At 46.7% G+C, this 26,310-nt stretch overlaps 1 protein-coding gene across 2 annotated transcripts in view; it reads right to left on the bottom strand.

The window, feature by feature from the left end:
* tmem198b (transmembrane protein 198b) overlaps nucleotides 1-26,310 on the bottom strand; it is a 167,274-nt gene that overhangs the window by 114,471 nt on the left and 26,493 nt on the right. The window contains exon 3 of one of the 2 annotated variants that reach the window (XM_041201222.1): nucleotides 187-269. The exons of the other annotated variant lie outside the window; for it this stretch is intronic. The gene's annotated coding sequence lies outside the window, so the exon portion shown is untranslated. The remainder of the gene's footprint in view (nucleotides 1-186; nucleotides 270-26,310) is intronic. 2 annotated transcript variants of the gene reach the window in all.

The following is a 26,310-nucleotide window of genomic DNA, read 5'->3' on the forward strand; positions in this document are numbered from 1 at the left end:
AGCACAGACGACCAGCTCTGCCTCCCATTCCCTAGCGTGGCCGCGGGCCAGGACTAAGCTCACTCAGCAGTTTGTTCCTCCTTTCCCTTACTCCCTCGCCGGCTGGCCTAAACCCTCAGGTGATTCGAGAACAGGCAGCCCGGTTCCAAAATTCCAGCACTGGCAGGAAACAAAGGAACAACTCACCGACAATTTGTCTTTTGTCTCTGCTTAGATCATCAGCCTCCAACGCCCCATATCCCATTGGTGCCTGGCGTGGGAAACCGTTCCTGTTGAAGAGAAGAGGGTTGAACAATAAAAACACGTCACACAGCTCAGTCCTAACCTTGCCGCTCGCTAGGCTGTGTCAGCTGGTGGCTCGGTGGGTCGCACTCCTTGCTCTGAGGTGGAAGGTTGTGCAGCTCAAGTTCCACTCCAGAGATCTGAGCCCAAAAATGTGCACTGTCGCTCTCAGTGCCGGTACTGAGGGAGTGCTGCACTGCCACGGTTGCTGTCTCTTGGACGGAGATGTTAAACTGTGGTCTTAGGTAGATATAAAAGATCCTACAGCCACTGTTTTGAAGAAGAGCAGAGAAGGCCTCCCTGGTGTGCTGGGCCAATATTTATCCCTCCTTCATCAGGATCAAAAGCCACTCATTGTCACATTGCTGTTTGTGGGATCTTGCTGTGCATAAATTCTCTGCTGTGTTTTCTACATTACGACAGTGACTACACTTGATTAAAAAAGTACTTCACAGAATCACAGTGCATAAGAGGCCCTTCGGCCCATCGAGTCTGCACTGACACGTGAGAAACACCCGACCTACCTACCTAATCCCATTTACCAGCACTTGGCCCATAGCCTTGAATGTTATGATGTGCCAAGTGCTCATCCAGGTACTTTTTAAAGGATGTGAGGCAACCCGCCTCCATCACCCTCCCAGGCAGCACATTCCAGACCGTCACCACCCTCTGGGTAAAAAAGTTTTTCCTCACATCCCCCCTAAACCTCCTGCCCCTCACCTTGAACTTATGCTCCCTTGTGACTGACCCTTCAACTAAGGGGAACAGCTGCTCCCTATCCACCCTGTCCATGCCCCTCATAATCTTGTCCACCTCGATCAGGTCGCCCCTCAGTCTTCTCTGCTCCAACGAAAACAACCCAAGTCTATCCAACCTCTCTTCAGAACTTAAATGTTTCATCCCGGGCAACATCCTGGTGAATCTCCTCTGCATCCCCTCCAGTGCAATCACATCCTGCCTGTAAAGTGCTTCGGGCCATCCTGAGGTTGTCAAAGGCACTACAGAAATGGAGTTGTTTCTTTTGTTTGGTCCGGCCTACCCCACCCACAGTACTTGCTTCAAACCCCCAACCTTCAAACATCTCCAACCTTTGCCAGTTCTAATGAAAGGTTAATGGCTTGAGTCTGAAACAAGGGCCTTGGGGATAGAGCGAGAGAGTGGAGTTCAGGTCATAGACCAGCCATGATCTCACTGAATGGTGGTGCAGGGTGGGGGATGGTGGCATAGGGGTGATGTCACTGGACTAGTAATACCAAGGGCCAGGCTAATGATCTGGGAACACCGGCTCAAATCGCACCCCGGCAGCTGGTGGAGTTTAAATTCAATTACTAGCTCTGGAGTACAAAGCTAGTCTCAGTAATGGTGACCATGAAACATGATGGATTGTTGTAAAAACCCACCTGGTTCACTAATCCCCTTCAGGGAAGGAAATCTGCCATCCTTACCCAGTCTGACCTACACGGGACTCCAGACCCACAGCAACGTGGTTGACTCTTAACTCTCTCCTCAGATGCTGCCAGACCTGCTGAGCATTTCCAAACCTTCCTGTTTTTATTTCAGATTTCCAGCAACCACAGCATTGTGCTTTGACCTGAGCCTGAGTCTAACCTTTGCGATATCTGTCCGCTATGATTCAAATGATCAGGAGAATTTTAATCCAATAAGCCACTCACAAGACTCTGCTCATTCCCACGCAGCAGCTTCCGATATAATCGGGGAAGTCAAGAAGCCATATACTCAGGTAAAAGCAAAATACTGCAGATGCTGGAAACCTGAAACAAAAATAGAAAATGCTGGAAAAACTCAGCAGGTCTAACAACATCAGTGGGGAGAGAAACAGGGTTGACGTTTTGAGTCCGTATGACTTCTTCAGAGCTAAAGAGAAGTAGAAATGTGATGAAATTTATACTGTTTAAGGGGTGGCGGAGCAGGTAAAGCTGGATAGAGGGCCAGCGATAGGCAGGGGCAAAGGAGAGATTGACAAAGATGTCATGAACAAAAGGACAAAGGGAGTGTTAATGGTAGTAGTAAGGGCTAAAGGAGGTGCTGATAGTGGCAAAGGTGAGAAAGCAGAATATGATAATAGCCATTACTGAAATTACTCTTGTTCTTACCCTTGTTCTGCTATTATCACATTCTGCTTTCTCACCTTTGTCACCATCTGCACCTCTTTTAGCTACTACTGTAATAACTCCTAAAATTCCTAATTAACCTGACCCCCAGTTATATTCCCTTTAAGGCAATGGTCCAAAATAGATTGTTGATTTAAAACAAACTCAGCTAGTTAACTCGACACCTGGACTATGGAATTCCAAATGGCCTTTCTCCAACTTCAGTTTTGATAGATAGCAGACTTATTCACAAATGCTGGAGGCTTCCTTAAGGCTATTTCAGATACTCCCGTTAGATCTTACATGACCTTTTCCTGACACATCGCCTTTCATTCTCCTTCATATATGTTTCTCTCTTTTTAATATGTAAATTCTATTGTTTCATATGTCTCTGGATCTGTGTCTTCCTCAAAATATAAAAATACTCATGTTGCCAATATATATTGTCAGTAACATATGGGAAAAAATAAACACATTCCTTAACCTTGCTTATCTGGCTAGTTGTATACTGACTGAGATCCCTTTGAAACCTGAATCTCCCTTCATTTATCTAAAGATGCAAACCTCTTCACACCTTACTTGCTAATCCAGCATCCATGTTTACTCATTAGCATGTCAAGCGCCTAGCTTCTTTTGATGATTTAAATTTGCAGTCTACTTGACTACAAAATGTAATTAAATCACACACAGACCCAACTATACTTACCCCCATAAACCTACTTCAAAATAAGCCAGAAAAATTTATTGAAAAAAAAAGTTAGTTTCATGATACCATGTGTGGCAAGACTTGGTCAATATCCAGGCTTGGGCTGCTAAGTAGAAAGAAATGTTTGTGTCATACAAGTGTCAGGCAATGAGCACCTCCAACAAGAGAGAATCTAACCATCTCCCCATGCCATTCAATGGCATTACCATCATTGTATCCCCCACTGTCAACATCCCAGGGGTTAACATTGACCAGAAGCTGAACTGGACTAGCCATATAAACTTGACCCCCTCACTCTGGTACTCTAAGCCCCTATTAATAAAGCCGAGGGTACGGTATGCTTTATTAATCGCTCTCTCAATCTGTCCTGCCACCTTCAATAATTTATGCACATATACACCCAGGTTCCTTTGCTCCTGCGCCCCCTTTTGGAGTTGTATCCTTAAGTTTATATTGTCTCTCCATGTTCTTCCTACTAAAATGAATCACTTCACACTTCTTTCCATTGAACTTCATCTGCCCCTGTCCACCCATTCCACCAACCTGTCTATGTCCTTTTGAAGCCCTACACCACCCTCCTCACAGTTCACAATGCTTCCAAGTTTTGTATCACCTGCAAACTTTGAAATTGTGGCCTGTACACCAAGATCTTTGTCATTTATATATATATATAAATATATATATATATGTGTGTATATAAATTTGAAGATTTTTTGAATTCATTCATGGGATGTGGGCTTTGCTGGCTGGGCCAGCATTTATTGCCCATCCCTAAGTGCCCCTTGAGAAGGTGGTGGGTGAGCTGCCTTCTTGAACAGCTGCAGTCCATGTGGTGTAGGTACACCCACAGCACTGTTAGAGAGGGAGTTCCAGGATTTTGACCCAGCGACAGTGAAGGAACGGTGTCAGATTGGTGAGTGACTCGGAGGGGAACTTCCAGGTGGGTAGTGTTGCCGTGGGCTGGATTTTCAGCTCAGCTTGCAGACAGGCATGATGTGAAATGGTGCGCAAAGACATTGGGCGAGCATCCCAACGTCACTGCGCGCCCGTGCGATATTTCAGCCGCCGGGCTTGCACGGGAGTCGGCATCACGCCCACCGACAATTAAGAGGCAGTTAAGCCCATTAGTGAATTAATTAAAGTGAATTTTTCCCTAGGGTTGGCGGGCGGGTGAAAAGGCCAAGCGGCCTCTGGATTTTTGAGGTAACCTCATCCAAGGGCAGGATGAGGGTCCCAATGTTAATTAAAAATAAAATAAAAAGTTTTATATCTCCTTCTTAACATGTCCCTCCTCTCATGACAGAGTCACATGAGGGGACATGTTTACCTTAATTTTAAAATCTTTATTTTTAATGTAAGAATTCTTCAGCTCCCTGAGGCAGCTCTGTGTCTTCAGTGAGCACGCCCACGCACGTGCACTGACTTCCACACTCACCCTCGTTCCTACCACCCAGGCAGCACTGAGCCTTTCAGCACGGATTCACGGTTGGGGCCCTATCACGGGCAGTGGACCGTTGCACAGCCTCTCCCGGCTGATGAGGTGAAAATCCTCCCCCATGTGTCTGCTGGCCTTGTCCTTCTAGATGGTAGTGAAGCCTCCTCCTCCAGTGAGTTGTTTAACTGTCCACCACCACCACCCAATGACTGGCTGTGGCAGGACTTCAGAGCTTAGATCTGTGCATTTGGTGTGGGATCGCTTAGCTCTGTCCATCACTTGCTGCTTAGGCTGTTTGGCATGCAAGCAGTCCTGTTTTATAGCTTCACCAGGTTGACACCTCATTTTTAGGTATGCCTGGTGCTGCTTCTGGCATGCCCTCCTGCGCTCTTCATTGAACCAAGGTTGATCCCCTGGCCTGATGGGAGATATGCTAGGCAATGAAGTTACAGTTTGTGTACAACTCTGCTGCTGCCCCACAGTGCCTCATGGATGCCCAGTCTTGAGTTGCTAGATCTGTTTGAAATCTATCCCATTTAGCACAGCGATAGTGACACACAACATGATGGAGGGTATCCTCAATGTGAAGATGGGACTTCATCTCTACAAGGACTGTGCAGTGGTCATGCCTACCGATACTGTCATGGACAGATGCATCAGCAGCAGGTGAGTTGGTAAGGATGAAGTCAAGTTGGTTCCCTCACCGACCCACAGACCCAGTCTAGCAGCTATGGGACTCGGCCAGCTCAGTCAGTAGTGGTGTTAGTGAGCCACTCTTGGTGATGGACATTAAAGTCCCCCACCCAGAGTATATTCCCTGCCCTCACCATCCTCAATGCTTCCTCAAGTGGTCAAAGGCCAGTGGGGAATATGGGAGCATTGCAATGGTAACCAGCAAGAGGTTTCCTTGCCCATGTTTGGGCCAATGCCATGAGACTTCCTGGGGATCCAGAGTCAATGTTGAGGACTCCCAAGGCAACTCCCTCCCACCTGTAACCCATCTCTGTTGGGTCTGTCCTGCTGGTGGGACAGGACATACCCAGTTTTTTAATTGATTGAATTCATATTCCACCATCTGCTGTGGCAGGATTGGAACCAGGTTCCCCAGAGCATTACCCTGGGTCTCTGGATTACTAATCCAGCAACAATAACACCACACCATCACCTCCCCCAGGAATTGAAATGTCACAGACTGAAGAATTTCTGATGTCGTGTCAGAAAGAGTCTGTTACCAATTGTTAAATATGAGATTAAATGAAAGCAGACAGAGCTGGAGTCCCTGAAACACCCAGATCAAGTCCTGTCATCAGAGTCTCTGTAAATGACACTCGAGGGTTTCAATTACTGCTCTACTTAACAGGGCACCAGATACATTAACATTACTAAGAGACCTTGAAGAGTCCACAGTCACTGCAGATGTAAATCTATTTGTACCTTGGCAGTGGCACTGCATGATATCAACGTACAGAGCCTTAGATAAATGGAACAATCTTTTAAGCTGGTGTGCAAAGCATAATATCATGTGAACATGGTCAATGCTGGTGTTCTTGTATAACACACACGAACCACAATGGGCCACTCACACATGAAGTAATTGCAAGGAAGCAGACTCCCATTTGTTACACACATCCCCTCCCCCATTTAACAAAAGAAAGACCTACATTCGATATACATTTATATGGCACTTTTCACAACCCCAAGATGTTCCAAAGTGCTTTACAGCCAATGAAGTACTTCTGAAGTGTCACAATGTAGAAGGCAGAGCAGCCAGTTTCTGCTATTCCTACAAACAGCAACATAATGATGACAGATAACCTGTTTCTTCGTCATGCTGACTGAGGGACAAACATTGGCTGCAACACCGGGGATCATTCTCCACCAGCTCTCCACCAAAATAGTTGCTGTGGGAACACCCACCCAAGTGGGCAGACAGGGGGCCATGTTTTAACATGTCACCTGAAAGGCAGCGCCTCTGACAGTGCAGCACTCCCACAGGGTTGTATTGCAGGCATTAGCCTGGACTTTGTGCTCAAGCCTGGGTGGCCAACTCAAGTGGAGAGGATTAAGCGACACTATGGCTTGGGAGCCCGTTACAGTGGGGTGGGGCTTGCCGGGGCTGTGAGATCAGGGGTGAGGGATGCTGCTGTGAGAGTGAGGAGGTGAGGTCAGTCTGGGCTGTGAGAGTCGGACACGTCAGGGCTGTGGGGCTGTGCAAATAGGAACACAGCAAATATCTAACTCTCCAACTCCAAGTCAAGAGTGCTACTCACTGAGCCACTGCTGGGTTTAGTGCAAAAGCCTAATGATAAAGGAAGAGATGTCAATCACAAAGACGACATTCAGCTCACTGAGCCTATGCAATCTGTCCCATCATGGACTCTACCCGACTAAATTAATCCCCAGAGGGAAGCGGTTCAAGGATAACGCTATCCTGTTTATGGAACCTCGCATTTTACGTTATTCATCCCCAGCCAGCTGTCTAACTTGACCTGATACTGTCAGGTCCCAGCAACTAAGAAACCATCAATCTCATTACCTCGAACATTATCCCTCTCATCCACAATCCCCTTCCAAGGCAGGTATTTATCTGGCCCCTTTCTTTGTAAATTGTACTCCGACTTTAACCTGATTTTGACCTGCCCGCCGAGCGGAGACTGGGCGGGCGGCAGGGTTGCCAACCCCTCCAGGGTTGCCCCGGAGTCTCTGGGAGTTCACGACGCGTCTAGCGGAACTCTGGCTGTGCGCAGCAAAAAAAATCACACACCCAGGAGGAAAAACCACATCAAAAACATTTAAGGTTGCCGCCTTTCGGAAGGGAAGTTAAATCCCTGCTTTAGTTGTGTTGGTGTCACAGGCGAACGTCCATATTCTGCCAACAAATTTTTAATTTTTTCGCAGGATGTGGGGCTTCTCCAGCTGGGGACCAGCGTTTATTGGCCATCCCCAGACGCCCTTGAGAAGGTGGTGGTGAGCCGCCTCACCGAGCCGCTGCAGTCCCTGTGATTGCTCCTGCCGAGAAAGATTGTTGAGACGCTGTCTTGGAAACAAATGGTCCTGATGGTTCGTATGGATGGCTACCTGGTCTATTGTCACCGCCCGGCCCCATGTGCCCTCTTGGGTGGACTGGAAAGACCCCACGGCCACTGCCTCCAGAGCCCTGGGCCGACATTTGTCCCGCAATCGACATCAGAAAGGACACATCACCTGGTCGATACCGCCGTGCGGGTTTGTGGGATCTTGCTGTGCGCAAATCAGCTGTGGCGCTTCCTACGTTACCACAGTCACCGCACTTCGAAGCAGTAGCTCATGGGTTGTAAGGTGCTTTGGGATGTCCTGAGGTCGTGAAAGGCACGATAGAAACGCAAGTCTTTCTTCCGTTACATTTTTTCCCAGATTGTCCTGAAGACTCGAGGAATTAAAGGGGAATCTCGAGACAACTGCCCTGAGCAAAAAATACAGGAGGAACAGGATTATGGGGCTGGTTGGGGTGGGTGGGGGTGGGGGGGGGGGGGCGGGGGCATTGATAAAAATTAAAATTTCTCTCAAAGCCTTTTCTTCCATAAACGTTTTGCAGGGAAGCAAAGAAGAGTCTGTTCAGCCGGGGGTGCGGCATGTTTGGAGGCTGGAGCTCACTGGGTGAAAGCACCAGAAATATGTCCAATCAGAATTGGCCTTGCAGCTACCCCCCCACCCCCCCCCCAACCCCTCCTCCACCGGGTGTCCCTCCTCCTGGCAGTAATCGCATATAAGCGAAGGAAAGGCTATTCAACCGGGTGGGGTGGTTGGAGGCTGGAGCCGAAAGTAATTGGTTCTGGACCCCACCCACTGAATCGTACAGTTAATGAGCCAGTCCCTGCGCTCCCCACACACCACCCCCCACCACACCCCACAAGGCTGACGCCGTCATAGGCACGTCCTGCCCAACCCCCAACCTCACCCCCGCACCATCCACATCCCCACCCTGAGTTAAAATCAGGCCTCGCGTCGCGGAATCACAGCTGCCTCTTGACCGTTCCCGTTAACGACCTAGGAAACGTTGAACAACAGCAACAACTTGCATTTATATAGCCCCCTTTACCACAGTGGAACGTCTCACAGGAGCGTGACCGAACAAAATTTGACCCCAAACTACGGTAAGGAGATGTTAGGATAGTGACCAAAAAAAGCTTGGTCAAAAAAGATAGGTTTTGAGGGGCGCCTTAAAAGAGGAGGGAGAGGCGGAGAGGTTTAGGGAGGGAATCCCAGAGACTCAGGCCCAGGCAGCTGAAGGCCCTGGCCGCCAACAGCGGAGCGATTAAAATTGGGGACGCGCCAGAATTGCAGGAGCGCAGAGATTTCAGAGGGTTGCGGGGGGTGGAGGAGATTACAGAGGTAGGAGGTGAGGTCATGGAGGGATTTGAAAACACGGATGAGAATTTTTAAATCGAGGCATCGCCAGACTTGGATCCAACGTAGGTCAGCGAGCTCCGGCTGGGGGCGGGGGGGGAGGTGGACGAGACTTAGAATGATGAATGAAACAAAGCAAGGCTGGGATTTATATAGCACCTTTCAGAACCTCAAAGCATTTTGCAGCCAATGAAGTACTTTTTGAAGTGTGGCCACTGTTGGCCACATCGCGCACAGCAAGATCCCGCAAACAGCAATGTGATAATGACCAGATAATCTGATTTAGTGATGTTACCCCAGGGATCACCATTAGCCCAGGACACCTAAGATTGTGCACAGTCAGTAACAAGTTAACAGTAACAAGCTTAGAAATAGTTTGTTTCAACCTGCAGTTGAATGTCCATCCTTCAGTAGGACAGATATTTCACCACCTCCCTCAGCTGTCTGCTCCCCACTCGCATCCTATCCCCCCAGGCAAGCACCCGGCTGAGGCCATCTGTCACCAAACGTGAGTGGGTCTGGCCTGCAAAATGTGCTATGTATTCCTCAGAAAAGAAGGACTGGGATCCATACATTCGCACTACAGTTGAAAGAGATGTTGGGAGAGGAACAGGGAAGGGAGAAATCCCTAACTGTCTGGGACAAAGTCTGGCAAGCAGTTGAGATCTGGGAAAAAAAGATTAAAATAAAATCAAAGAACGATACAGCACATAAGGAGACCACTTATCAGTGTCCGTGCCGGCTCTCTGAAAGAAACGTCTAATCATTCCCACTTGCCGGGCCAAGAGCACAGGGAGTAATGGGTGAACAGATGTTGGGCAATTGTTAATTGTATATTAATTGTGCTTAATTATATGCAGGTGAAGGACATTAATTGGGATTTCACTTAAGGACATGTAAAGAGATGCTTAACTGAAACTGGGCTGTAGTTGAGTTTGGAGGTGTATGCTTGTAATGTTTTGCTCAGTAAATAAATGATAGACGGAGTAAAGCTTAAAGTTTCATCTTTCACCAGCGGGCTCTCTTGAATAGAATAAGCAACAGAGTTTTGGATGAACTGAAGTTTACAGTGGGCATAAGGCAGGGCTGTGGTATAATGGTGATGTCACTGGACGGGTAATCCAAATGACCAGGCTAATTCTTTAAGAGACATGGGTTCAATTCCCACCATGACATCTGGTGAAATTTAATTTTGATTAATAATAAAAATTAGGAATTATAAGCTAGCCTCAGTTATGCTGACCCTGAAACCATCATCAATTGTCATAAAAACCCATCTGGTTCACTAATGCCTTTCAGGGAAGAGAACCTGCCGTCTTTACCTGGTCTGGCCTACACGTGACTCCAGGTCCACAACAATGTGGCTGACTTTTAACTGCCCTCTGAAATGGCCTAGCAAGCCACTCAGTTCAAGGGCAGTTAGGGATGGGCAGCAAACGTGGGTCTTGCCATCGACACCCACATCCCGGGAAAGAATAGATGATAAAAAAAAAAGTTATGAAAAGTTGGAAAACCAGAATCTACATTTAAATATCCAATTATAGTAGATGGTGAGCCCCACATTTGCTTAGCAAAACCATTGCATCTTTCACCTGACTGAGTGACATTGACATAAAAATTGTCAATTTCTACAATGAGGACACCGCACGCAGTGACCCAAATCCCACTGGAAATTGATAACCTGCCCTGATACATTTCAATCCGGCAGACTGAATGCATCTTGTGTGGATTTATTCACCCCCTAGTTCACCTCAGCGGTGAAATACAGGGATCACATGCTGGCATTAATGCAGTGACACGAATGAGAGTAAACAGTCGATGGCAAGAGACTGTGCCCTTGAACTAAATACACTGACACCCCCCCCCCAATCCAAAACATGCCACATCTGCCGTTGCTTCCTATACAGATTGATTCAATAGAAACTAGCGCGACAGACTGTACACATTCATACAGCACCCTCATCACATCTCAAGGGCGTTTCATACAGAGCGAATTACTGTGGCTGTTTTTGCATTGGGATCAGCTGCTGCTAACAGGGAAATATGATTTGAATGATGTGCTGTAGGAGGGAGGAATGTTGGTCAGGATACCTACAAAACGTCCCCGTTCTTCCTCAGGCAGATGTTTTATGTTCACCTGAATTGGTTTCAAATGTCACCGAAAAGACAGAGCAGCACTCCCTCAGTGCCACACTGAAATACCAACTTACAATTACACACAGCTACAGCACAGGGTTAGATACAGAGTAAAGCTCCCTCAGCACTGTCCCCATCAAACACTCCCAGGACAGGTACAGCATGGGGTTAGATACAGAGTAAAGTTTCCTCTAAACTGTCCCCATCAAACACTCTCAGGGCAGGTACAGCACGGGGTTAGATACAGAGTAAAACTCCGTCTACACTGTCCCCATCAAACACTCCCAGGACAGGTACAGCACAGGGTTAGATACAGAGTAAAGTTTCCTCTAAACTGTCCCCATCAAACACTCTCAGGGCAGGTACAGCACGGGGTTAGATACAGAGTAAAGCTCCCTCTACACTGTCCCCATCAAACACTCCCAGGACAGGTACAGCACGGGGTTAGATACAGAGTAAAGCTCCCTCTACACCGTCCCCGTCAAACACTCCCAGGACAGGTACAGCACGGGGTTAGATACAGAGTAAAGCTCCCTCTACACTGTCCACATCAAACACTCCCAGGGCAGGTACAGCACGGCGTTAGATACAGAGTAAAACTCCCTCTACACTGTCCCCATCAAACACTCCCAGGACAGGTACAGCACAGGGTTAGATACAGAGTAAAGCTCCCTCTACACTGTCCCCATCAAACACTCCCAGGACGGGTACAGCACGGGGTTAGATACAGAGTAAATCTCCCTCTATACTGTCTCCATCAAACACTCCCAGGGCAGATATAACATGGAAATGGTTGGCATTCTAGGAAAATGGGATCAAAAAATGGTCAATAGCCAGGGATGGGGTACTTCAGTTATGTGGAGAGACTGGAGAAACTGGGATTATTCTCCTTAGAGCAAGGGAAGGTTAAAGGAAGGTTCAGCAGAGGTATTCAAAATTATGCGGAGTTTGTTAGGTTGAATAAGGAGAAACTGTTTCCACCAGGAGGAGGGTCGGTAATTCGACTCTTTGTCCCATGTCTGGGGTCAGGCTTAGCCGGGACACGTCCGCCTGAATTTCCGCTTATGTATCGGGTGCGCAGTCGGGAGAATTCCTGGCTCACGAACCTGGTTCCTGAAACTGCGCTCCGGAAGTTGGGATTTTCGTTCTGGAGGTGGGGGTGCGGGGGGGGGGGTGGGTTCTTAGGGACCTCCGGAAGGAGCTGGTAGTCAGCCAGAGGGGCTGCCCAGTGCAGAGGTGGGCTGGGTGTAAAGCCTGCCTTGGTTCTCCGGCACTCTGCCCCAGCTTTGAAACAAAAGACTGAAACAAGAGACAGCTGTCTGGCCAACAGCCCACACTGGCAAAGTCTCACTTGTACACCCCACCCAGAGCTAGTCATCCTCATCTGTGACTCGGGTTTAAGATAATTGGCAAAAGGACCAATGAGAGGATGAGGGGGAATAATTTATGCAGCCGATTTGTTATAATCTGAAAAGCGCTGTCTCAAAGGCTGCTGGAAGCAGATTCAATAGTAACTACTTTCAAAAGGAAATTGGATAAACAATTGAAATGGAAAAGTTTACAAGGCGATGGGGACAGAGCAGCGTGAGTGGGACTAGTTAGATAGCCTCTTTCAAAGAGCTGGCATGGGCGCGATGGGCTGAATGGCCTCCTTCTCTTCTGAAAGATTCTAACCACCTTCACCTGAACCTATCCTGTCCTTTAAACCACAAACGTGTGGGGGGAATCTGAGATTCTGTGACATCACCCAGAGGCAAAAGGTGCAGTCACCAAATCATGTCCCTCCATCCACCAAATGCTGGCTGAAAAGTCCCATCAAGTCAAATTAGAAACTGATTGAGGGTGACTACCTCCCACTCTGGGGTCTGCGAGCCCTGAGGTGGCTGGAAAGTCCGATGCCGGTTCCGTGCACTCTGCCACGCTCCGGGGCGGGTGGGGTTCGATGAGGCGGGCGGGTGGGTGGGGCGCTCGGATTTTGCCCCGCTCCTTCGGCTGTTTGGGGCCCCCTGCCTCTGGCTGGGCCTGTCGGGGATGGTTGGCACCTTCACGGACGCTTCTTCTCCAGGTTGGGTGTCTCGAGCAGGACGTTCCCGCAAATGGGTGGGGATGTTGTCTATTTTTTTCAGGGAGGCTTCGAGGACGTCCCTGAAACGTTTCCCCCTGCCCTGCCTGGTAACTGCTTATCGCGACCAAGGTCGGAGTAGGAGGCTTGTTTTGGCAGTCTTGTGTCAGGCCTGTGGACGATGTGGTCCGCCCAACATAGCCAATTAGCCACAACCAGCGCCTCGATACTGGAGATGTTGACTTGCGCCTATCCTGCCATTGAATTTGTGTCACTCCTTTCACATCCTCGAGGCATCCCAAAGGGCTTAACACCCAATGAAATATCTCTTGTAAGTGCAGTTAATATTGTAACGCAGCAACCAGTTCAGGAAAAACAAGTTCCCACGAACAGCAATGTGATAATAGCCAGACAATCTGTTTCTCCTATGATGTTAGTTGAGGGATAAACACCAGCCAAGACATTGGGAAGAACTTTCCTTCTTTGGAATTGCTCTGCAAGGTCTGTAATGTCTCATCCGAAAGACAGCACCTCTGACAGTGCAGCTCTCCCTCAGCACCACAGTGGGGGTGTCAGCCTAGATTGTTAGTGATCATGACCCACTGAGCCAGAACCTGAAATGGCAACACCCCTAACTTGAAGCTATATGATTAAACTCTTGAGGTGTTCCTCAGTACAGTCCAGGTAGGGTTGTCAACTGTGATTAAATGTATTGCTGGAGGTTTCATCATCTGCTTGCTGCTGCCAAGTGTTCTGGAGCAAGAATAGCTTCAGTCGTCATAATAGGGCTCGTCAGCACATCTTAGGGCAGCGTTACTATCTATCCCCTGAGTTCCAATTTTCTTGATGACCCGTCCCCCATGCCCCAGCCATTAGTCGGCCAACACATCCATTCTTGTGACATTCTGCCTTCCTACACCAATTGGAAAGCAAAAAGACTCAATACCCAATTGAATGATGCTTGACTGTCAGCCAAAAAGCCCTTTCTGTCCACCCCCCCCCACCCCCTGCCATTTTCAATATTTTACATTTGGTAAAGAGAAATCTTCAAAGAAAATGATAAAACAAAAAAATCTTTCTAATGCCCCGATGATTGCACACAGCAGTGTCCTGGAGGTTGACCTTCAATTCCCTGGAGACTCCAGGCTCCAGGCCAATCCTGGAGGGTTGGCAATGCTAAGTCCGGGCCCCTCAATATTTGTTTCGCATCAGTTGGATTCATGGAACAGAAAAGGAGAAGGAGAGACTTGTATTTCACGGCCCCAGGATGTTCCAAATTCTTTTCCAGCCAATGGAAGTGTAGCCAATGCTGTAATGTAGAGAACACTCCACATTCACAATCTCTGCACTCAGCCCATTGCTTCATCACTCCATATATTATTCCCAGACCACAACTTTTAGTTTTGACCATCTAGGGGATAACTGCTGATCCAAGCTTCATCGCAACATCCACTTAAAATGTTCTCACCTGGAACTTGCTGCCCAATAGGGCGGTGGGAGCAGATTCAAGATTAACTCTCAAAAGAGAGTTGGATAAATACTTGAAAAGGAGAAATTTATAAGGTTAGGGAACATTGGGGAAAGCACTGGATAGCTTTTTCAAAGAGCTGACACGGGCACGATGGGCTGAATGGCCTCTGTGCTGTTTCAATCTACGATTCGAAGGAGAGGAAAGTACGCAATGCAGTTGGAGAGTCAGTGCTCAGATCATTACCATAGGGAGCAAGAGGGAAACTATCAGCGACAATTATATTTTCTTTGCTGCTGCTTTACAAAAGGGGAGAGCCTCCATAAGAGATTAGAAATAATTACAGGATCAGTCGCCTTTTAATTGAAGTACTCACCTCCCTCCGATGTGTTCTTGTAAAGGGCTATATTTGAAAGCATCATCTCCAGTATGAAAGCACTGATGTCTATATTTACAGCTGGTTTTGCTTGCTGCTGCCAAGTGTTCTGGAGCAAGAATAGCTTCATTCGTCATAATAGAGCTTGTCAGCACATCTTAGGACAGCGTTACTATCTATCCCCTGAGTTCCAATTTTCTTGGATTGCGGACTCACTGACTTGTCCACAAAGTCTCCTTCCAGAGACTTGAGCATATAACCATGGTCGACATTTCCAGTGGAATAATGGGGTGGGGTGCGTGGTGGGGTGCTGCACTGTTGGACGTGCAGTCTGTCCAACGTGTTGTTAAAATGAGGCCCCTGCCTCCCCTCTGAGGCAGTCAGTGACAAATCGCACTGCTGCCTCTATTTCAAAGAACAGCAGGGGGCAAGTTCTCCTCTGTATCCTGGGCCAATATTAATCCCTTAGCCAATATCACTAAAACAACAGGTGATCCAGTTATTTGCCGCATTGCTGCCCATGGGCAGTTGCTGTGTGTAAATTGCTTGCTGCAGTTCCTGTATTACAAATGTGTTTTCACTTTAAAAGACAACACTTTCTCAGCGCTATGTTGAGGGCTGGACTTTCCCGGAGGTGGACAGCTCACGTCAGGAAACTTCCAGACCTTGCTGGACCCACCTCATAGTGAAGGCGCCCGTAAGTAGCAGAGATCATAATATGATTGAATTTTACATTCAGATTGCTGAAGAGAAGAGTGGGTCTAAGACTAGTATTTTAAACTTAAATGGAGCAATTATGAGGGCATGAAAGCGGAACCAGCTAAAGTGAACTGGCAAATGAGGTTGAGAGATAGATCATAGGAGTTCAGTGGCAGACACTTAAAGGGATATTTCAGAATATACAGAATATATACTTTCTAATGAGAAAGAAAAATTCCAAGGGACAGATTCATCACCCGTGGTTAACGAAAAAAGTCAAAGATAGTGTAAGATTAATAACGAGTATGAGAAGAAGCTAGCTAGAAATATAAAAATCAGATAGTAACAGTTTCTATAGATATTTAAAAGAGTTAACAAAATGAGTGTTGTTCCTATAGAAAGTGGGTCTGGGGAATTAATAATGGAAAATAAGGAGATGGCAAATGAACTGAACAGATATTTTATATTGGTCTCCACTGTAGAGGATACAAGTAACATCCCAGAAATAGCTGTAAATCAGGAAATGGAAGGGAGGGAGGAACTCAGGTAAATTACAACCACCAGGGAAATAGCACTGAGCAAATTGTTGGAGCTGCGGGCTGACAAATCCCCAGGTCCTGATGGACTTTATCCAAAGGTCTTAAAAGAAATGGCTAGTGAGATATTCAGATTTTCCAAAATTCCCTGGATTTGGAGAAGATTCCATTGGTTTGGAAAATAGCAAATATAACTCCTTTATTCAAAAAGGGACGGAGACAGAAAGCAGGAACCTACAGGCCAGTTAGGCTAACATCTGTCATAGGGAAAATATTAGAAGTTATTATTACAGATGTTATAGCAGGCCACTTAGAAAAATTCAAGGCAATCAGGCAGAGTCAACATGGTTTTGTGAAAGGGAAATGTTTTTTATTTGAGTTTTTTGAAGGAGTCACATGTGCTGCGGATAAAGGGGAACTGGTGGATGTGCTGTACTTGGATTTCCTGAAGGCATTTGATAAAGTGCCAAATCAAAGGTTCTTGCAGAAAATAAAAGCTCATGATATAGAGGGTAACATAATGGCATGGATAGAAGATTGGTTAGTTTACAGGAAACAGTGAGTAGGCAAGATGTAATGAGTGGAGTGCCACAGGGATCAGTGCTGGGGCCTCAACTTTTTACAATTTATATAATTGACTTGGATGAAGGGGCCAATGGGATGGTTGCCAAATTTGCTGATGACACAAAGATAGATGGGAAGGTAAGTTGTGAAAAGGACACAAGTAAGTTACAACAGGACAAAGATTGGTTAAGTGAGTGGGCACAAACCTGGCAAATAGAGTATAATGTGGGCAAATGTGAAATTGTCTATTTTGGCAGGAAGAATAAAAAAGAAGCATGTTATCTAAATGGTGAGAGATTGCAGAGCTCTGAGATTCAGAGGGATCTGGGTGTCCTAGTGCATGAATCACAAAAGACCAGTATGCAGGTACAGCAGGTAATTAGGAAAGCTAATAGCATGTTATCATTTATTGCGAGGCGAATTGAGTATAAAAGTAGGGAGGTTATGCTTCAGTTGTACAGGACACTGGTGAGACCACATCTGGAGTACTCTGTACAGTGTTGGTCTCCTTATTTAAGGAAGGATGTAAATGATTTGGAAGCAGTTCAGAGAAGGATTACTAAACTAACACCTGGATTGGATGGGTTGTCTTGTGAGGAAAGATTGGACAGGTTAGACTTGTATCTGCTGGAGTTTAGAAGAATAAGGGTGACTTGATTGAAACCTTTAAGACCCTGAGGGGTCTTGACAGGGTGGATGTAGAGAGGATGTTTCCTCTTGTGGGAGAATCTAGGACCAGGGGTCACTGTTTAAAAATAAGGGGTCACCCATTTAAGACAGGGATGAGGAATTTTTTTTCTCTCAAAGAGTCGTGAGTCTTTGGGACTCTCTTCCTCAAATACAGAGGTTTTCAATATTTTAGAGGCAGAGGCAGATAGATTTTTGATAAACAAGTGGGTGAAATGTTATCACTGGTAAGCAGGAGGTTACACTCAGGTCAGCCATGATTTTATTGAATGGCGGAGCAGGCTCAAGGAGCCGAGTGGACTGCTCCTGCTCCTAATTCGTATGTTTGTATGTTTGTATGAAAGGCCCTGAGTGTTGAGGCCTTTGCTCCGGCGGGGGGGAGGTGTGTGGGATAGAGTTGGGCTTGCAGAGCATAGCTGGCCATGGGGGCATGTGGGAGGGGCATGGGTAAGACCCATTTACAACTGAGTAAAGAACTTACCTCGCAATAGGTTCCTGAATCCAGACTATGGTTCATTACTCCTCTGAAGGGCCGCGAACCATGAGTCATGGCTGAACGGGGCCCGCTCGCCGATGCGTAAAATGACGCACGTGATGTCGGGGGGAACTCCCAATGTTACCGTGCCCGATGTAAATTTTCAGGAAGGCGGGAGTTCAGCAAACTCAGCTGCGTGCCCGCCCACCTGTCAATGGCCAATTGAGGCCATTGACAGGATCAATTAAGCAATTAAAGGACCTGTCTGTCCAACCTTAAGGTTGGCGGGAAGGCCAGGAGCCCCGGTGGGAACTAGAAAAAAAATGAAACCTCATCCACAGGGGGGATGAGGTTTCATGGAGGGTTTAAAAAATTTTAATAAAGTTTGTGTGAAAATTATAGACATGTCCCAACCCATGTGACATTGTCACCTGAGGGGACATGTTAGGGAAATTTTATTTTTCTACTTTTATCTTTTTCACATGTAGAGCCGATCTCCCTGAGGCTGCACTTAGCCTCAGGGAGATGAGTGCGCTCTTTTGTACGCATGCGTGAAACAGCGCACTCTCGATTTTAGGTATCCCCACCACCCCCCACCCCCACACAGGGTGCGCATAGCGCTTCCCTGCAGATTAAGGCCCACCCACATAAAATGGCGCTGCGCCTCCGATTGTTGGGGGGGGCGCCGATCGGAAATGCGCCCATACACGCCCACCCATCAACTACCCCCTCCCCAGACGGCGGGAATATGCAGTCCCACGGAGAAGCTGGCCCGACTACATGAAAATTGTGGGGAGGGGGGGGGTGCTCTAGGAGATGCCTACTCCTGCAATGGAGCCGGCCAGATTAGGAGTGCAGGGTGAGGGCTACCTGCACCCTTACCCACACTGGCAAGAACTGGTGCATATTGGGGGGTGTGGGCACTGGGAACGAAGGCTGGAATCCTGGAATCGGGTCCCACCAGCGATTCTTAAATGGCTCTGGAGTCCTTCCAACACTGTGAAAATCCAGGCCCGAATGTCAAGAATCGTGTTCCTGTTTGCCACCCAGTGATCTCTGCTTATGGGGGAGAGATTTAGATCTGGGGCTCTGTTGGCCCCAGTGGTTAAAGCAATTACCATCGCTCCCTACCAGGATCGAGGAAGAGCCTTTGGGTGGGATGGGTGGAAAAGGAGGTATCATTTTTAACCCAGCACACTCGGGTTCCATTGCGGCACCCCAGCTTGATTTTTATTTTGGTAAGCAGAGTCGAGTTAGTATTGAAAAGAAAGACTTGCATTCCTATAGCACCCTTCCTGACCTCAGGACATCCCAAAGCGCCAATGAAGGATTTCGAAGTGTAGTCGCTGTTGGAATGTAGGAAACGCAGCAGACAATTTGCACACAGCAAGATCCCACAAACATTAATGTGAGAGTGACCAGGTATTCCGTTTTTGTGCCGGTGGCTGAGGGGTAAGAACTGAGCGGGATGCTGGGAGAACCCTCCTGCTCTTCTTCAAAATAATGCATTGGGATCCACGGCCTAAGACGGCAGGTGGGGCCTCAGTTTGAAGCCCCATTAACAAATATGGCAGTGGTGTTCAGAACCACAGAACCGTTACAGCACAGGAGGGGGCCATTCAGCCCATTGTGCCTGCGCAAGGCTCTCCGAATGAGCAGTTCTCTGAGTGCCGATCTCCCGCCTTCTCCCCGTATCCCCGCGCTTTCTTCCTTTTCAGATAACAGTTTATTTCCCTTTTAAATGCTCCCCCCTTGAGCCTGCCTCTGCCACACTCTCAGCCCAGTGCATTCCGGGCCCTTGCCACAAGCTGTGTGAAAAAAGCTTTCTCTCATATCGCTTTTGCTTCCGCTGCCAGTTTGCATTTCCCCTACATTCCAACCCTGGCTGCACGTACTTCACTGGGTTGGGATGCTCTGACATTGTGAAAGGCGCAAGTACTTCCTTTCATGTGAAGAACAGCGCTGTACTGCACTGGGAGTGTCAGCTTAGAGTTTGTTCTCACATCAAACGGGACTTCAAAGCCATGACCTCCTGACTCTGGGGTGTGAGTGCCATCACTGAGCCAGTGGGCAGACACTGTGGGAAAGTAAAGCAGAGGGAAGCAAAGAAGCGTTGCAACATGACTTATATCCCCGTGCAAGGATAAAAACAAGGCAGTGAGAGCAGGTTCGAGTACAGGAGGAATGAAAAGGCAAGTGTAAGGCAGTGAATAGATGTGTTGGCTTTCTGCACTGGCTGTTCATCATTCCCCTCAAAGGGTTAACGTTGACAAACCGCTCAGCAATTCCCATGACCCTGGGCCGGGAAACAGCCAAATCATTTAACCTCGAATTACAATGGGACGGTGGCCCATTGAGGAAAAAATGAACTGAACCCAATTGTTTGCTATACCTTGGCACAGCAGTCAATCTCATTCTCCCGATCGAAGTTAAGCACCCGATTTCAGGACCAAGCCCTCAGCCTTGACAGATGCATGATGCTCTCTTGCTATGGCAACCGTTAAACAGCCATTCTACTCAATACAAGCCGCAAGGCTAGGGTTTATGATAGATCAGAATGATATATATTCATTCTAACCCAAAATGTGTTCAATTGGCTTGAAAACTCTTTGGTGAAAGTAGCATCTAATGATCTCATAAAGAGCCCATTGTTGAGACTCTTGTGATGGGACTTGGTTTGTGAGGAGGGCTTTGTCTGGGAACAAAATGATTCTATCAAGTGAGGAGAGGCCTGGGATGGCCTCCTCATGACATCAACATTTGCTTAAATCAGTGAAGTAATGGGGCTTGGTGTTAGTATTCGCCTAGCTGCACGTGGGTAATTTAAAATCCCTGCGGTGTGTTCAGCAGAATTCTCTACAGCAGCGTGTTCCCGTCCAATGAGAAAGGAGGCACTGCTATACCTGGCTCTTGTGAATGAGGTGGGCCAAGTTGAATCAAGTGTCAATAGGGCAACACCTAGGATACAGTGATCATTGGATTTTAAGGTTTAGGTTGGCTATTGGGAAATAACATACAGCAATCCAGAGTAAGAATAATTAACTTGGGGAAAGGCAACTTCATTGGGATAAGAATAGATCTGACCCAAATAAATTGGGATCATGGTTTAGCAGGCAAAACTGTAACTGAACAATAGGCTTGAACAAGAGGAGAAAGTTCCAGGTAAAGGTATATTCCCGCAAAGGGAAAGGTAGGACAAACAAATCCAGAGCTCCCTGGATAACGAAAGAGATTAAGATAAAGAAGAAAAAAGTGTGCTTACGACAGATGTCAAATGGATAATACAATGGAGAACCAGGCTGAATACAGAGGGCTCAGAGGGGAGGTGAAAAAGCAACTAAGAGAAGCAAAGAAGGAGTATGAAAAGAGACCGGCAGCTAACATAAGAGGGAATCCCAAAGCTTTCCATAAGGGTACAAATAGTAAAAGGGTGGTAAATGGAGGAATACGGCCGATTAGGGACCCAAAAGGGGATTTACACGTGGAGAAAGGGGGCCTGGCTGAGATATTATATGAATACTTTGTGTCTTTACCAAGGAAGCAGGTGCTGTGCAGTACATGCTTAAAGAGGAGGTAACTCAGACACTTGAAGGGTTTAAAATTGAGAAAGAGGAGGTATTGGATAGGTTATCTGTACTTACAGTCAATAAGGCAGCAGAACTGGATGAGATGCATCCAAGAATACTGTGACAAGTGAGAGTGGACATTACAGAGGGACTAGCTATAATTTTTCAGTCCTCCTTAGACTCAGGGGTGTTGCCAGAGGACTGGAGAATTGCAAATGTTACATACTTGTTAAAAAATGGTGTAAGGAAAAGCCCAGCAACTACAGGCCAGTCAGTTTAACCTCGGTGGTGGGGAAGTTTCTAGAAACCAAAATTCATACTAAATTAATAGTCACATGGGCAAATGCAAGTTAATTAAAGAAAGCCAGCATGGATTTGTTAAGGGCAAATCATGTTTAACTAACATGCTTGAGTTTTTGATGAGATAACAGGGAGCGTTGATGAGGATAATGCTATTGATCTGATGTATATGGACTTCTAAGAGGCACTTGATACAATGCCGCACAACAGACTTGTTAGCAAAGTTATAGCTCATGGAGGAGGAGAAACTTCTTTAGCCAAAGAGTGGTGAATGTATGGAATTCATTGCCACAGAAGGCTGTGGAGGCCAGGTCATTGAGTGTATTTAAGACTGAGATAGATAGGTTCTTGATTGGTAAGGGGATCAAAGGTTACGAGGAGAAGGTGGGAGAATGGGGTTGAGAAACTTATCAGCCATGATTGAATGGTGGAGCAGACTCGATGGGCCGATTGGCCTAATTTCTGCTCCTATGTTTTATGGCCTTATAAACGGGCAATAGCAACATGGATAAGAAATCGGACCAACCGTCTTCAGCTGCTTCATCAATGACCTTCCTTTCATCATAAGGTCAGAAGTGGGGATGTTCGCTGATGATTGCACAATGCTCAGCACCATTTGCAACTCCTCAGATACTGAAACAGTCCATGTCCAAATGCAGCAAAACCCGAACAATATCCAGGCTTGGACTGATAAGTGGCAAGTAACATTCACACCACACAAGTGCCAGGCAATGAACATCTCCAACAAGAGAGAATCTAACCATTGCCCCTTGATGTTCAATTGCATTACCATCGCTGAATCCCCCACTATTAAGATCCTGGGGGTTACCATTGACCAGAAACTGAACTGGACGAGCCATATAAATACGGTGGCTACAAAAGCAGGTCAGAGGCTGGGAATCCTCTGACGAGTAGCTCACCTCCTGACTCCCCAAAGCCTGTCCACCATCTACAAGGCACAAGTCAGGAGTGTGAAGGAATAGTTCCCACTTGCCTGAATGAGTGCAGCTCCCACAACACTCAAGAAGCTCGACACCATCCAGGACAAAGCAGCCCACTTGATTGGCACCCTATCCACAAACATTCTCTCCCTCCACTACCGATGCACAGTTATAGCAGTGTGTACCATCTACGTGATACACTGCAGGAACTCACCAAGGCTTCTTAGACAGCACCTTCCAAACACACAACCACCACCATCTAGAAGGACAAGGTCAGCAGATAGATGGGAACACCACCACCCGCAAATTCCCCTCCAAGTCACTCACCACCCTGAGTTGGAAATATATCACCGTTCCTTCACTGTTGCTGGGTCAAAATCCTGGAACTCCCTCCCTAACAGCACTGTGGGTGTACCCACACCACTTGGACTGCAGCGGCTCAAGAAGGCAGCTCACCATCACCTTCTCAAGGGCAACAAGGGATGGGCAATAAATGCTGGCTCAGCCAGCAAAGTTCACATCCCGTGAATGAGTTTTAAAAAATATGAAATTGGCTGAGTGACAGAAAACAGAGAGTAATGGTTAATGGATGTTTTTTGGACTGGAGGAAGCTTTGTGGTGGAGCTCCTCAGGGATCGATGTTAAGACCCCTGATCTTACTGATGCGTATTAATGACCTAGACCTTGGTGTACAGGGAACAATTTTAAAATTTGCAGATGATACAAAACTGGTACATACTGTGAACCAAGAGAAAGATAGTGTAGAATTTCAAAAGGACATAGACAAGTTGGCAGAAAGGGCAGACAAGTGGCAGATGAAATTTAATGCAAGTTTGAAATGATTCATTTTGGTAGGAAGAATGCAGAGAGACAATATGAAGGCTACAATCTTGTGGTAACTGAGAGTACAGCCCCTCCTGCTGTCTATCAGGGATCACCTGTTGTTCTGTTAAGTCTCCGACCATTGAGTCCTAAGCACAGGCAATCTGGGGGATAAGGCTTCCTAACGAGAGTCCTGACTGAGCGTGTTGCAACTGAAAAGCTCTCTCTAATAAAGTTTAGCTGTTTCTTGTTGAAACCTGTCTACCCTGTTGCATCAAAAGGGGATGCAGAAGCAGAGAGACCTGGGTGTATAGGTGCAAAAATGATAGAAGGTGGCAGGACAGGTTGAGAGAGCAGCTAATAAAGTATACAGTGTCCTAAGCTTTATTAATAGTGGTATAGAGTACAAGAGCAAGGAGGTTACGCTAAATTTGTATAAAACACTGGTCCAGCCTCAACTGGAGTATTGTGTCCAGGTCTGGACACCACATTGTAAGAAAAGTGTGAATGCTTTGGAGAGAGTACAGATAAGATTCATGAGAATTATTTCATGGATGAGGAACTTCAGTTAAGCAGATAGATTGGAGAAGTTGGGACTGTTTTTCTTAGAGAAGAGAAGGTTGAGAGGAGATTTGGTAGAGGCATTCAAAATCATGAGGGCTCTGGACAGAGTAGATAGGGAGAAACTGTTCCCACTGGTGAATGGATTGAGAACCAGAGGAGACAGATTTAAGGTAATTGGGAACAGAAGTAATGGAGATATGAGGACATTTCATGCAGCAAGTGTTTAGGATCGGGAATGCGCTGCCTGAGAGTGAGGTGGAGGCAGGTTCAATAGAGGCTTTGAAAGGAAATTGGATCATTATCTGAAAAGGAAAAATTTTGTAGGGCTGTGAGGAAAAGGCAGGAGAGTGGGACTAGGTAAATTAGTCCTCTGGAGGACCAGCATAAACACAAGGGTCCAAATGGCCTCCTTCTGTGTTTTAACCATTCTGTGATTCTAAACTTTTTGACCAGCTCACCTCACCCACCCACAATTCTCCAGTCCCCTCCCCTCTCTCCCCACGCCCATCCCCTCACCACAGATTAATGAACTTTCTGTTAAAGGCATTGTTTAGCTAATTGATTTGATGTAAAGCAAAACACCGGGACAATCAAATTATCAGAATTAGAATGAACCATTCCTAGTATACATTAGTTCTCCCAGCTGGTCCTGATCTGCTTCACCTAGAGTCGTGTGAAAAAACACTGCACATTTTTCTCTGTCTATAGGTTACAACAGTTTGAAACCTAATAATTTTGGTAATTGTGGCAAACAGGGGTACAGCTAGGGGGTGATTGTGGTGTCGTGGCGTAGTCACCAGACTAGTAATCTAAATGACCCAGGATAGTGCTCTGGGGACGTGGGTTCAAATCCCAGCACGACTGCTGGTGGAATTTAAATTCAATTCATAAATCTGAATTGAAAACAAGTCTCAGTAATGGTGATTCCAGACCCCACATTGCTCTTAAGTGCCCTCTGAAATGGCCTAGCAAGCCACTCAGTACAAGGGCAATTAGGGATAGGCAACAAATGATAGCCTTACCAGTGATGCCCACATCCCATGAAAAAAAAAAGGTTCCTGTGTGAATGAGACCTGATTTACTCAGTATCCAGGGTATAATTCAGAGAGTGGCTCTTAACCTAGATGCACATGCTGATATCAGCAATGAGTTCATTTGGAATTTGTAAGCATTTAGAGAGGATTTCTCAAATCATGAACCAAAGGATAGATGAGGTGTTACAATGATGGGAACAAAAACAAAAATACCTGGAAAAACTCAGCAGGTCTGGCAGCATCTGCGGAGAGGAACTCAGTTAACGTTTCGAGTCCGTATGACTCTTCAACAGAACTAAGGAAGAATAGAAAAGAAGTGAAATATAAGCTGGTTTAAGGTGGTGGGGGGGACAGGTAGAGCTGGATAGAGGGCCAGTGATAGGTGGAGATTGCCAAAAGATGTCATAGACAAAAGGACAAAGAGGTGTTGACCGTGGTGGTATTATCTAAGAAATGTGCTAATAGGTGACACTAAAGGATGGAAAGCAGGATGAGCAAGGTACAGATAGCCCTAGTTCTGATGAAGAGTCATTCAGACACGAAACGTTAACTGTGCTCCTCTCCGCAGATGCTGTCAGACCTGCTGAGTTTTTCCAGGTATTTTTGTTTTTGTTCTAGATTTCCAGCATCCGCAGTATTTGGCTTTTATGTTACAATGATGGGACTATTCTGCATTGGCTCAAATGACCCAAAGATTAGATATGTTACAGATGCTAAAGGAGAGTTGTGGGGGGTAGGGAGAGAGTAAAAAGAAATTCTTGCTTTTTGGCCTGACAGCCCTTGCCTCTAAGTCAGAGGGTTCTGGGTTCAAGTCCCACTCCAGGACTGGAGCGCAAAAACCTAGGTTTACACTCCAGTGCAGTACTGAGGGAGTGCTGCACGGTTGGAGGTGCCATTTTTTTTCAGACGAGAAACTAACCTGAGGCCCCAGCTTGCCTGCTTAGATAGAGAGATGTAAAAAACCCCATGGCACTATTTCGAAGAGGAGCAGGGGCATTTTCCCTTATGCCCTGGTCAATATTTATCCCTTCAAAAGCAATTCATTGCTGTAAAGCACTTTGAGATGTTCACACTGTCACGCACACTATTGCCTCAGCCATTCCTCTGGTAACAAGTTCCACATAGTAGCCACCCCGTGGATAAAGACGTTTCTCTCAAAT

This window comes from Carcharodon carcharias, chromosome 12, assembly GCF_017639515.1.
Source record: "Carcharodon carcharias isolate sCarCar2 chromosome 12, sCarCar2.pri, whole genome shotgun sequence".
Classification (NCBI taxonomy): Eukaryota; Metazoa; Chordata; class Chondrichthyes; order Lamniformes; family Lamnidae; genus Carcharodon; species Carcharodon carcharias.